The 13,153-nt window shown below is 41.6% G+C and overlaps 1 protein-coding gene across 1 annotated transcript in view; it reads left to right on the top strand.

The window, feature by feature from the left end:
* Positions 1-13,153, top strand: part of CDX1 (caudal type homeobox 1) — a 62,264-nt gene that overhangs the window by 31,007 nt on the left and 18,104 nt on the right. The window lies entirely within an intron of this gene.

Raw genomic sequence — 13,153 nt, forward strand, 5'->3', positions numbered from 1 at the left:
TTTTCTTCTTCTTCTTTTGCTTCTTCTTTTTCTTCTTCTTGCAGGTCACTGCTCATGTGCAGATTTTTTATCGGTAAAATGACTGGCCAATTTGCCCATCATTGCCGGGAAAATCGGCCGTTTTTTTCCCAACTTTACCGATAAAAAAAAATGTGCCAAAACCCCAAAAAATGGGCGACCAATTAACCCACTAACAGTGCGAAAATTGGCCAATTTTTTTTTTCGGCCGAAATATCGGCCGGTTTTCGACCAGTCTATGGCCTGCATGAGCCTTTGTGTCCTTTCCCATCATCCTTGTTATATGACATCATTACTGTTTTGTGTATCTGTTATCAGCAGCAACTGTGGCAGAAGACAGGATGGCCTGATGGTCAAACTTGACACCCAACCGGACAGTTATTCACTGCCTGGGATAGAATACAAGTAAATAGCCAAAATCAAGTAATCTCTAAGAGATGCATACATCATTTTACAGTTTAATACACATTTCTACATTGGACCAAAAAAGGCCAATTGTATAGAAAAAAACACCTAAATTATGTGGTGACCTTGAGACTATCATTAGCTGTCAGCAGTCATCTCTATGATTGGGTGTTTTTGCAAGACAATTACAGTGTCAGTCCGTACATCAGTGGAAACAAACTGCAAAAAAGTTATATTTTTTTGTCAGCTGATGTGCAAAACCACACTGACACATGTATTACAGGAACCTCCAATCAGCCCAGAGATACAGGTAGGTCTGCTGGCAAGCCATAATGGTCAACATAGACCATGTAAAATTGTTGGATGTAAAAATTATGGAGCGCCACTTCTTTAAACAGTGCATTCATAAACATTCAGACCCCCTTCACTTTTTTCAGTTTTGCTACATTGGAGCTTGATACTACAGGTGTTTAAATTATTTTTTTCTCATTAATATAAGCTCAGTACCCCATAATAACAAAGTGAAAACAATTTTAGAATTGTCTGAATTTAATAAAAAGAAAAACTGAAATATCACATGTACTTAAAGCGGAGCTCTGGGTTCCCCTCCAAAAAATTCAAAGTCAGTAGCTACAAATACTGTAGCTGCTGACTTTAAATATAAAAGCACTTATCTGTTCAGGGGGTCCCTTATGTCCTCACCCAAGCCGATTCTTTAATCAGCTTTGGGTGCTGGTGCTGGCGACGGCATCTTCAGTAAATGAAAGTAATGCCTTGCAGCTTCACAGCCGGTTTTCCTACTGTGCATGTCCGAAGCACACTATGCTTTGTGAATGGGCTGCAACCTTCTGGGACCTGTGAAGTGTCCCAGAAGGCTGCAGGATTTATGAAGGGGACCCGTTCCCCCATTCCCCAAAAAAGTACCAAATGTGGCAGTGGAGGGGGAGGAGGCAGACAAGCGGGTCTTCTCCTTTTGGGTGGAGTTCTGTTTTAAGTATTCAGACCCTTTACTCAGTACTTTGTTAAAGCACCTTTGGCAGCAATTACAGCCTTGAGTCTTTTTGGGTATGATGCGACAAGCTTTGCACACCTGGATTGGGGTATTTTCTGCCATGCTTCTTTGCAAATCCTCTCAAGCTCAGTCTTGGGGGACCGTCGGTGGACAGCCATTATCATGTCTCTTCAGAGATATTCAATAGGGTTCAAGCCAGGGCTAGGACATTCACAGACTTGTCCCTAAGCCACTCCTGTGTTGTCTTAGGATCGTTGTCATGTTGGAAGGTGAACCTTCAGCCCAGTTTGAGGTCCTGAGCACTGTGGAACAGGTTTTCATTGAACTTTCCATTCAGCTTACCCTCAACCCTAACCAATCTCCCAGTCCCTGCTGCTGAAAAACGTTTAGAATTGAGGCCAGACAGTTCAATCTTGGTTTAATCAGACCAGAGAATCTTGTTACAGTCTAAGAGTCCTTCAGATGCTTTTTTTGCAAACTCCAAGTGGGCTTTCATGTGTTTGGTACTGAGGAGAGGCTTCCATCTAGTCACTCTGCCATAAAGCCCAGATTGGTGGAGGGCTGCAGTGGTGGTTGTCCTTCTGGAACTTTGTCCCATCTTCACATAGAGTCTCTGTAACTCAGTCAGAATGACCATCAGGTTCTTGGTCACCTCTCTTACTAAGGCCCTTCTCCCCCTATTGCTCAGCTCAGTTGGCCCGATGACCAGCTCTTGGAAGAGTCCTGGTTGTGCCAAACTTCTTCCATTTGAGAATGTTGGCGGCAACTGTGCTCCTGGGAACCTTCAGTGCAGCAGAATTTTTTTGTGGCTTTCCCCAGATCTGTGCCCTTCAATAATCCTGTCTCTGAGCTCTGCAGATAGTTCTTTTGTCTTCATGGCTTTTGCTCTGACACAATATGCATTGCCTGCTGTGAGGCCTTTTCCAGAGAGGTGTGTGCCTTTCCAAATCATGGCCAATCAATTTCATTTACCACAGGTGAACTCCAATCAAGGTGTAGAAACATCTCTGCAACCATCAAGAGAAATGAAAGGCACCTGAGCTAAATATCAAGTGTTGTTGAAAATGGTTTGAATACTTATGCCGATGTAACATTTCAGTTTTTCCCTTTCCATACATTTTCAAACATTTCTAAAATTCTGTTTTCACTTTGTCATTATGGAGAACTGAGTGTAGATTAATAAGAAAAAAAAGGAATTTAAACAGCTATAGTATCAGGCTGTAACATGACAACATTCAAAAAAGTGAAGGGGGTCTTTATGAATGCATTGTAACTGCAGCCTTATAGGAGAACTGTCAATACAAGTAGCTGGCAACTCGGAAAGCTTCTTAATGGAGATCGTTATTGGTTTAATAAATACAGGATCCATAATGCTGACACATTTTGCTGCACAAGCCTTATTCATAGCATACAAAATATCACTGAAAACTCAACATATACAGTATAGAAGAGAAGATATAGCACTGTGTTGAGAGAAATATAGAACTGCCATTGCTGAACACCTTCTGAAAGTACTGGTTTCCTGGTTGTTATGATTGAGGACTTTTTCAAACAAGGTGCAGTGTGGGAGTGAGTGAAAAAGTGTGCCTGCCCTCTTTTTGCACGCTTCATGCACATAGGACATGGGGGCACTCTTTACGTCTGGAGGAAAAGAGATTTAATCTCCAAATACAGAAAGGATTCTTCACAGGAAGTGATGTGGAAAATGTGGAATAGACTCCCTCAAGAGTTAGTTATGGCCAGCTCAGTGGATTGCTGTAGCCTCCCTGGAGGTATTCCCGAGTGTAGCTCGGGGTAAAGTTTCAGCACCACAAGCGGTAACCCCGAGCTACACTCGGGAATACCTTGCAGCGCTGCTCCGGGATCTGTTCTTCTCTTACCTTGTCCTGCGCTCCCACGATGTCCCTCCTGCAGTGTCGCCAGCAATGTCCTCCGGCGGATGCCGGCATTTGTCTTCTGGGTTCCGTCCCCTGCGATGTCGGGACGTACGGGGACGGAACGGCGGGAAATTTGAAAATGACAAAAAGTGACATTCCCTAAAATAACATAGTAAAACATTACTGTATCAAAGCATTTCACATACATTTTGTCCCTAGTGCTTTGTCCTGTGCCCTGCCTGCATTTTTACTGTTCTTTCTGCCTGGAAAGTGAGAAATGTCCATGGCGTCCAAAAAGTGTCCCTTTAGGTCAAAATTGGTTTTAGACCAGCTAGAGAACAGCAATAGTAAATCAGAACCACTTGCAGAATTGAGTGATAATGATTCGTGGGGAAATTCGTCATCAGACACTGAAAACGATTTTGCCACTTTGCTCAGTGATGTGCGAACTTGGCGCTCTATTTTAAATTTCAGTGCTTTTGGTTTGATTATATTATTGAATTAAATTTATTATTATTATATTATTATTTTTTATGATTATTTATTAAATTATAATTTATGATTTAGTGTTTCAAATTTTAACATACCCGGGATGTTTACTAGACTCTTGTTCGGACAGATTTCAGTGAGTTATTCCTAAAAATGACAGGCCTACAATAAAAAAAATACATATTTCCATGTAAAAAAATGTACCGCTTTGAGCACAGAAATATGGACATAATCAGACCTCTAGGGAGGTTAAAAAAGGCCTGGATTATTTCCTAGATACACAGAATATAACTGGATACTAACATTTATAGGTAAAGGTTATCCAGGGAATATCCGATTGCCTCTCGGGGGATCAGGAAGGAATTTTTTCCCCTGCAGGAGCAAATTGGATCATGCTTTGCTGTTTGTTGGCCTTCCTCTGGATCAACTGTGGGTATAGGATTATAACTTTTTTTTTTTTGGTTGAACTGCACAGACTTTGGTCTTTTTTTCTGCCAGACTAACTATGTAGGCCAGTTCATTGAAATGAATGGGCCTCCCTAAACGTGCCACATGGGAACGTGCCACAAAACCACAGACTTGGACACACCTTATGGTGTGAGCCAGCACTGACTGGTAGGCTTCAATAATTTTGCGTGCTGTAATAATTTAGCTTGAGTTTCTTTAGTTGGAGCTAACGGAGGGCTGAGAATTGTCTCTGTGCACTTAGCCAAGAGTTAGGGTGGGGAGGGGGCATAAGGTACATACTCCTTCATAGCTAGAATTTTGTTCACTTACAGAAGCCAAATCGAACACTGTGGGAATAAAGGTAAGTATGTGTTTTTTATGGTAGGGGAGCAAAAATGTGAACATGTTGCTTTGCCATGAATGGGAAAAGCACAGTTCCTTTAAGGTTTGTTGGGACTTTTATTGCTAATGTTGTTTCACAGAATAATTAGCAGCAAGGTTATAATGCCACTGATTATGGCCTCACAACAGCTCCTGTAGAAATCAATAATAGGCTGGTCATGAAAGCCTGCCCTGATTAGCCAGCTGTCTGCAGCTGGGATAGGAAATTAATACCTGGGCTTATCTTATGGATAGTTATAAATCATTATACATTAGAGGACTGCAAATGAAGTGGCTCATTAATGCTGATAAATAAACAGATGGCTTACGTGGATACTGATGTGAAAATAACTCAAAGGTGCCGTCCCTTTCTCTTATAATAAACACACAAAAAAGACCAGACCACATCTTTTGAAAATATTGATTATTGATTATTGAAATATTACTATTGTACTAAGACAGATTTCCTTCTCCTGAACTTGGAAAATGACAGCTCTTCAAAATGCCATACAGTAGTACAACAGTGTAAATGAACCCTAAAGGCTGGTTCCCATCATTGAAACGCAGTTCAGGTACGCTCTGTATGCGTTTCTGTATGTGTGCTTTTTATGCAGTTTTGACACATTTTTGATGCGTTCCAGTTCGTTTTTTACGCATTTTTTCATTTTCCCCTTCTTTTTCTTTAAGTTAAATAAGGATATGTGTATTCCTGTGTGTTTTTTTGTGTGTTTATGTGCATCTTGGTGCATTTTTGGTGCATTTTATGTGTTTTACTGCATTCCAGTACAGTTCAGTGCAGAAAAATATAGCATGCTCTACTTTTTTCTCTGAAACTAGAATGCAGTAAAACTGACTGCAGTGGTGTGAACAATGCCATTGGAAACCATGTAACCTACTATCAATGCAATTTAAAAAAAAAAAACGCACTGGACTGCATGTGGTGTGAATTGACCCTTAGGGCCAGTTCACACTACATTTGTTTCAGTGTGGTTTTTTTTTGCATCTAAAACGTACAGAAAGTAGGTTATATGGCTGTAAATGTCATAGTTCACATCAGTGCTTGCAGTTGCGGTGCGTTCCGGTTGCAGAAAAAAAAGTAGAACAGGCTGTATTTTTCCTGCACAGAAGTGTACTGGAATGCAGTAAAACACATAAAAAACACACTGGAATGCACATGTCCCTATTTAAATTGTAGAAAATTTAGAGCCGGTTCACACCATAAAAAAGTAGTCCAGATGCGTTTCCGCTTGCTTGTTTTTGAAGCATTTTTGGTGTGTTCCAGTGCATTTTTTATGCGTTCCAGTGCATTTTTTATGCATTCCAGTGCATTTTTGATGCATTTCAGTTAATTTTCTTCCATTCAAATAGGGACACGTGCATTCCAGTGCATTTTTAATGTCTTTTGGTGCGTTCCGGTGCGTTTTACTGCGTCCCAGTACAGTTCTGTGCAGGAAAAATGCAGCATGTTCTACTTTTTTTTTCTGCAACCAGAACGCACTGGAACTGCAAGCACTGATGTGAACTACGACATTGATACCCATATAACCTACGTTCTGTGCGTTTTGGATGCAGAAAAAAAGCACACTGAAATGCATGTAGTGTGGACTGGCCCTAAATGTCAAAGCTTCACCTGCTGTATCAAACCAAGAAAGACAATTATTAGTATGCTATATATCAAAGTTATTACAATATTAATAGGTGAATGGTGGGAGGGAGCGTTAAGACACATCTATCTTGTGTGCGTTTTGGAGATGGACCATCAGCAGTGGGGGTTAGTAGAAGGTCCATGTGGAGGTAGTGTCCAAGTCCATCTGTAGTGGGGGGCTTTTAGTAGTATGGACTTGTCCGAGGAGGCAGCCGGCTGTAAGAACTTGTAGATACTCCTAGTGCAGGTAGAGAAGAGAGACAGGAGTGCCACTCTAGACAGATAAAAACAGGCAGATTTAATGGTAAAATTGCACTCACATAGGTAGGTAACAGGTAGGCATGTTGAGTAATGGAGGTCCAGTGGGAGCATCAGGTCCTTTAGCCATGCTCTGGGTGTTTTCCTGCCGTTCCGGTGGTGTCCAGGGCTCGGGGAGTAGCAGAGGGGTGCAGGGAGGCTCACAGGGATGATGTCACCACATGGACTGGGTTTCTAAGATGGTGTGCGTTCGGAGCATGCTCACTCCTTCATCAGGGCCTGAGCGGTGGGAAAACACCCAGAGCATGGCCAAATGACCTGATGCTCCCACTGGACCTCTATTACTCGACATGCCTACCTACCTATGTGAGTGCAATTTTACCATTAAATCTACTTTATTTCAACATTAATATGTAAAATTATATTTTAGGCCTGACTATAGTAAATAAATAAATAAATATATAAGGTACAAAACCACTATACATTCCTTTTAAGAAAGCTTGGCAAAATGATATAGATATCTCTTGCCTGAGTTCAGTGCTGACAACAAACACTAAAAACAAAGGTGCTGTCAGGATTACATAAAAGAAATCTGAAGGTTTTGTCCATTAAATGTTTTGCCTCTTCCAGTCTTCTGAACAGAGTGTCAGTTATCGGTCCTAAGCCTACACAGCCTTCATGAAGACTCTACAGAGTAACTCTGTGCTGGTATTTCTGCTCTGACAGGGAGAGAATGTAAGTGAATAACAGAACCCACACCTATCACTGAATAATAAAGCCAACTATAATAACAACCTAAGATTGGAAATTCTGATCCTTACAAATACCTGTTTCTCACTCATTTTCAAGCTCACATTACAATTGTTCATTGCCTGCTAGTGCAAAGTTTATTGCATAATTATGTCATAGGCAGGGGCGGACTGACCATTTGGAAACTCGTGCGCTGCCCGAGGGCCCGGGGTCAGTAGAGGGCCCCATGAGATGCCCCTGGTACCTTTTACATAGGCTTTTTTAAGTTTGGGCAAGGACACAGGGGCCCCATGATCCTCTATTGCCCCATGAGTTGTCAGTCCGCCCCTGGTCATAGGTGTGCATGTTGTGCTACAAACTGTATACCTAGCCTCAGGTTTCATTCACTCTCTTCACAAGTAATTTTGCTCAGCTTGTAAAAGCATTTTGAATAAAAAATATAGCCAATCTTCCTCTATTGCTCTATTTCTCTTTTCACTCTTCCCTTCTTCCCTCTTTTCTTCATTTCTTTCCCTTTATGTTTCTTTACCTGGTATTGGATATAGTTAACTAAAGGCCATGGGGGTGTCTCCCCTTATGGTCTGCTGATCATTGGAGGGTGATCGACCCTCCATACAGGTCACGGTAGTCTCTGACACCAGGCCTGACAAAAAGCTTTACTTTAGTTTTTGTTTTCTCCTTTACCTTATTGTTACGGGCTATAAGTCCCAATGGACTTTTGGCTATCATTGATTGATAATTGTCCTGGAATATTGTATATTGTGCATTGCTTGTATCAGCCCAGATGGGTGGCAGTTTGTGGAAAATGGATGTATAATTTTCTGGACTGGCTTGTAACTCCTTTTTTTTCTAAGATAAAACGAATAAACATCATTGAAATGAAAAAATATAGCTGAAAGGGCGTTCCTTGGCATTAGCATATTGTGATATTTTTCTACATATATTAAAATCAATTTACTTGCACCAGTTTAAAATGTATGTAAACTCCAATGAAGAACTTCTCTTATTTTCTCCCTTTTAAAGTGATTCTAAATGTTTCTTTTTTTTAAAATAACAAAAATGTTGTGCCTGTCTGCTCTGTATAATGGTTTTATGTTTCGTATCCCTGATCCACCTCTTCTCTGGTCCCTTGCCAGTGCTCCTGGCTCCCCACCCCCCTTCCCCCACCGAGTGTCCACTATAGCAAGCCTCTTGCTTTAGGGGCACTCGTGTGGGCTTGCTCCTGAGCCAGCACTGTGTGTCCATGAGACACAGAGCACAACTCGGCCATGCTCCTACTCCCTCCTCACAGTGATTGACAGCACAAAGAACCAATGGCTCACTTTTTACTGCCATCTCAGTCAGAAAAGGGACACCGCTTGCTGTGACAATAATACCTACTACAGGAGGAAAAATAAGCACAATACACAAATACGGAAAAAAACAAGACCATACAAACAAATGTGAAAATCAGGACACAAATGGAAAGGTATTTTTTTTTCTTTTTTGGCAACAAAAATAAAATACATTCATAGAAACGTACACATATGAATGCACATACACAAGTGAACGCAAAAACAAACAAATCACGTGAACAAAAAAGTGGGTGGTGAGTAGGGACCGTTCTCCTGCTGCTCTAAAGGCCAGATTGAGGCAACTTCCATTGCTTTTGGTGGGATCACAGCTGCACCTCTCTCCATAGGACAAACCAGTCTCTCTGCTCCCAGTCATGATTTAGGCTGCAGTTTCCTGTCTGTGAAATTCTTACATCCCTGCCACAATACTTATGCTAGATCTGTGATTTTATTCACATATGCTGCTCATCTGTGTTCACCTGTGCGCATAGCCTGCTCTACTGTGGATTTATATCCCTTTCCTGGTCCGTCTCCCAGTCCGCTTCTCTATAAAAGACATGCTCAGAGCAGCCACGATACCTGAGAAACTTCCTAGTTTCTCTGAGCTCCTCGTTTTCCTTGAATTAATTGTATTCAGTGTTGGACCTTCCGTGTACTGACCCCACCTTCAGTCTCCGTATTGTCCACTGCTCTAGTGTGCGTGATTTACACCACTGCATGAGACACTTTGCATTGGACTTGGGAAAGGCTTGGATGCAACTGCTCAGCCATGGAAACCCATTCCATGAAGCTCTCTATGCACTGTTGTGCTAATCTGAAGGCCACACAAAGTTTGGAGGTCTTTAGCTATTGACTCTGCAGGCAGTTGGCGACTACTGTGCACTTCAGCATGCGCTGACCCCGTTCTGTCATTTACGTGGCTTACAGTTGTTTCCACTTTTTTATAAAACCACTAACAGTTGACCGTGGAATATTTAGTAGCAAGGAAATTTCATGGATGGACTTATTGCACAGGTGGCAATCTATCACGGTAACACGCTTGAATTCACTGAGTTCCTGAGAGTGACCCATTCTTTCACAAATGTTTGTAGAAGCAGTCTGCACGCCTAGGTGCTTGATTTTATACACCTGTGGCCATAGAGGTGATTGGAACACCTGAACCCAATGATTTGGAGTGGTGTCCCAATACTTTTGGCAATATAGTGTATATCAATGAGGCTGAAGGAATAGTGATTCAGCGAGCATGTTGTAAACAAATTGAGTTGTGCATCTTACATTATTGATTTGTGGAAATGCAATAATTTATTTTAGATCTCTCCGCAGACAGAGAGACTCCTGGTTTAAAAGGGATAACCTAACATTAAATAGCAATATAGGTTGGCAAAGAAAGGAAAAATCGATAATTAAGTACTAGACAAACTTTGCAGCACATTCCTTTTGATTTTACAAAGCAACTATTAACCCTTTTGCCTCTTACTTATCAGTGTGAAAATCCAAGCTTGCCACATAGGGTCAACAGACCCTGAACAGCTTTGGCTCTTTATTAATCAATGCATGTGTCAAGATGCTTAATTTAACCAATATTATGATGACAAGATGACAGCCAATGTTTGTATAAGCTATGGTCTGTATGCATGTTTTGCGGACATTAACTTTTAGAGCTGGGAGCTCATCACTGGTAGTTTTCAGCACAGATTTCCCAACCGCTAGAACAGTGCCCCACTTAAAGGCCACCCAGTCCCAGCACTCACATTAACCTTCTGAATCACTCTACCACTAATCTGCATGGTAACGTTAACCCTCCCTGAAACCTAACTCAAACCTGTCAATTTGACCTGAAAAGGGACATTCTAGGGTACCAAAAGGTTGCACTTTGTTAGTGTGAAGTGCTGATTATATGCTAATAAAGGCAGTTTTACAACAGATCGAGGTATATTGGTGACATATTTTGCTGTAACCCTCACAATAACCCTCTATGAGACGTAATTCCAACCAACACACTTGTAAGCAGGTTGGGAATTGTTTAGTAAGTCAGGTACTGGCCCAAGCTGGGTTGAAAAAGGGTTAGGCTAGCTGCTTCTGGTGCACAGGCCTTTATGGACTTCAGCTGGCTCACCTGCGGTTGCAGTAAAATTGCAGGAAAACTGAGGTCTGAAAGTTGTCATAGAATCCTGATACCCCGAGTGCTCCAGTGTGCTTTTGTGTTGCTGCTGTTACAGTCCAAGACTAGGAGAAGCCATCTCTTCCACCTTCTATATCCCTTGGTGCCACCAACCATGGACTCTGCCATTATGAACTAATGCCTGAAAAGGTATGCCTGGGACAATTATTAGTTAGTCAGGGTTAGGAAAAATTAACTGTGTCCACTGAAGTGATCAGTAAAGACTGTTAAACTTTGTCCTTGAGCCCAGTCTGAAGTTATTCAAAGTGGTGCATAATGGGGCTGGCGGATCAACATAGGCCTATAGTATCATAAGAGAATTATGAAGCGTATTACATTACAGTGTCAAGTCAGCACATAAAAACAATCAGAATAGAAACCAGTGCAGCGCTAAAACATTACATTGTGTGAACTGAAGAAATATTGAATAATAAATAAATACCTATTAATGATGATATTAATAAGTCAATATTAAGTAATAGTGATAACAAATATAAGTGGATGAAGTGTTATGTTGGGCGCAATAAAGTAATTGCAACAGTGAAAGTCTTATAACAAAAAGTGTTCATAAAGTAGTGAACAGGGGCGGACTGACAATTTGGAAACACGGGCACTGCCCGAGGGCCCGGGGTCAGTAGGGGGCCCCATGAGATGCCCCTGGTACCTTTTCATAGGCTTTTTTGAGTTTGGGCAAGGACACAGGGGCCCCATGATCCCCTATTGCCCGGTGGCCCCATGAGTTGTCAGTCCGCCCCTAGTAGTGAATGCTTGACACAATCAAGTCAGCATACAGTGCTTCAAACGGGTCCTATTGTACAAGCAGTATCCAATAATTCCGTGTGGCTTTATCCATGCGGAGGATTGAAAAAAATGCGCACTCACCAGATGCTCATAATTAAAGCGCAATATGTTGAACCAGAATCTGCAAGAAGCCCCCTTTAAATGGACCTGACAGCGTGGAACCAGGATCCCTCCTCTGGATTTAAGCTTCATCTGCAGCCACGCTTCCACTGGGGTCCTGGGATTCATTTAGCTCAAAGCAGAGCCAAGAAAGAAGATGCTCATAGTGTAGTAATGTTGCCATTTTATTATATAAAATGGCATTATAAATTCTTCCACGTGGAAATAAATGAAAACATGCAGCATAAAAAACAATGTGGCTAAACAGCCACTCTCTAAAATGGCCACTGGACCTTCGTGAGGCTCCGGCGACGTGACGTCATGGCATACGGCTCCTCCTTGATGCGTTTCGTGCGCAGGCACGTTCTCAAAAGGGGTGTGCCTACCTTTGTCTGGTTTTACATAAGAATAATAGTAATGCAATTGCTAAGAGCAACCAAGCACGAGTTCAGGACAGGAAGCAACCAGTCAAGGTGTGGTACCTGGGTAATGTGAGGTGTCCTTTGGTAGTGAGGGAGTTGCTACTCAGCCTCCCTCCCAAGCGGTCAGTCTCCCCTAGAAAGTGGGAGCAGACCAGCGTTACAGAGGTCCTCAGCCTGACTTTACAGTACGGGAAAGGAGGAGTTAACATAGAACACGCAAGAGATCCGTGTTATGTGTCCAGCGGTATCTCATTCTGTTACTGGGAGTGAGGTAACAGAGGTACACTGGCTGGTAGAAGTGGCGTGGTTTGGCCAACTGCTCAAAATGCAACAATTATAAGTCACTGTATGTAAAGTTATGGAACACTTTATCAGGAACACAGCTCCATTTTACATGCAGTGCTAGCTCATCTCAAAGTTGGGAGTTTTCCATTTAACAACCCAAGTTTACCATATAACAACCCAAGGAATGGGTCATAGTGCCATAAAGAAATTACACAGGGGAACGGAAATGGACTCTAAATGAAGCCCAGTAACTTTATTTTTTCTGCAGTTCCCCTGAAGGTAAATCTGAGATTGCTCCATTCAGATTCCCTTTGGCATACTGGGTTTAGTTTGGAAGCCACCCAAAATTTCATCAAGCATTATGGGTTAAATATGCCTAAAAGGGCAGAACAAGCATTCATAAACTAGCAACATAGAATATCCATACTTGTGCTTTACAATTATAGTGATAAATAACTCAAAGAGTGAATAGTTAAATGCAGTCTTTGTCAAGCTTAAGTATAGTTTATTCTGCTATATACCTGTAAATGTTATATTGGCTGTAATACAGATTTGTTTGATTACATAGCTATAACACAACCTTCATTTGCTTAGTTGATAGAAAGGCAAACATAGCTTGTTTAATGCCTATTTTTGGAAACTTAAAGCGTAACTAAACCCTCCTATCTTTTACACCCTTTACACCCAAGGAAGCTACCATCTTATCATCTGTGTGATCTGTAGTTGCCATGGTGCTGTACATATGATCAGCTAGGACACCAATCAATTG

This window comes from Staurois parvus, unplaced genomic scaffold, assembly GCF_062004578.1.
Source record: "Staurois parvus isolate SC_StPar_1 unplaced genomic scaffold, SC_StPar_1.0 ptg000286l, whole genome shotgun sequence".
In the NCBI taxonomy this organism is placed as follows: Eukaryota; Metazoa; Chordata; class Amphibia; order Anura; family Ranidae; genus Staurois; species Staurois parvus.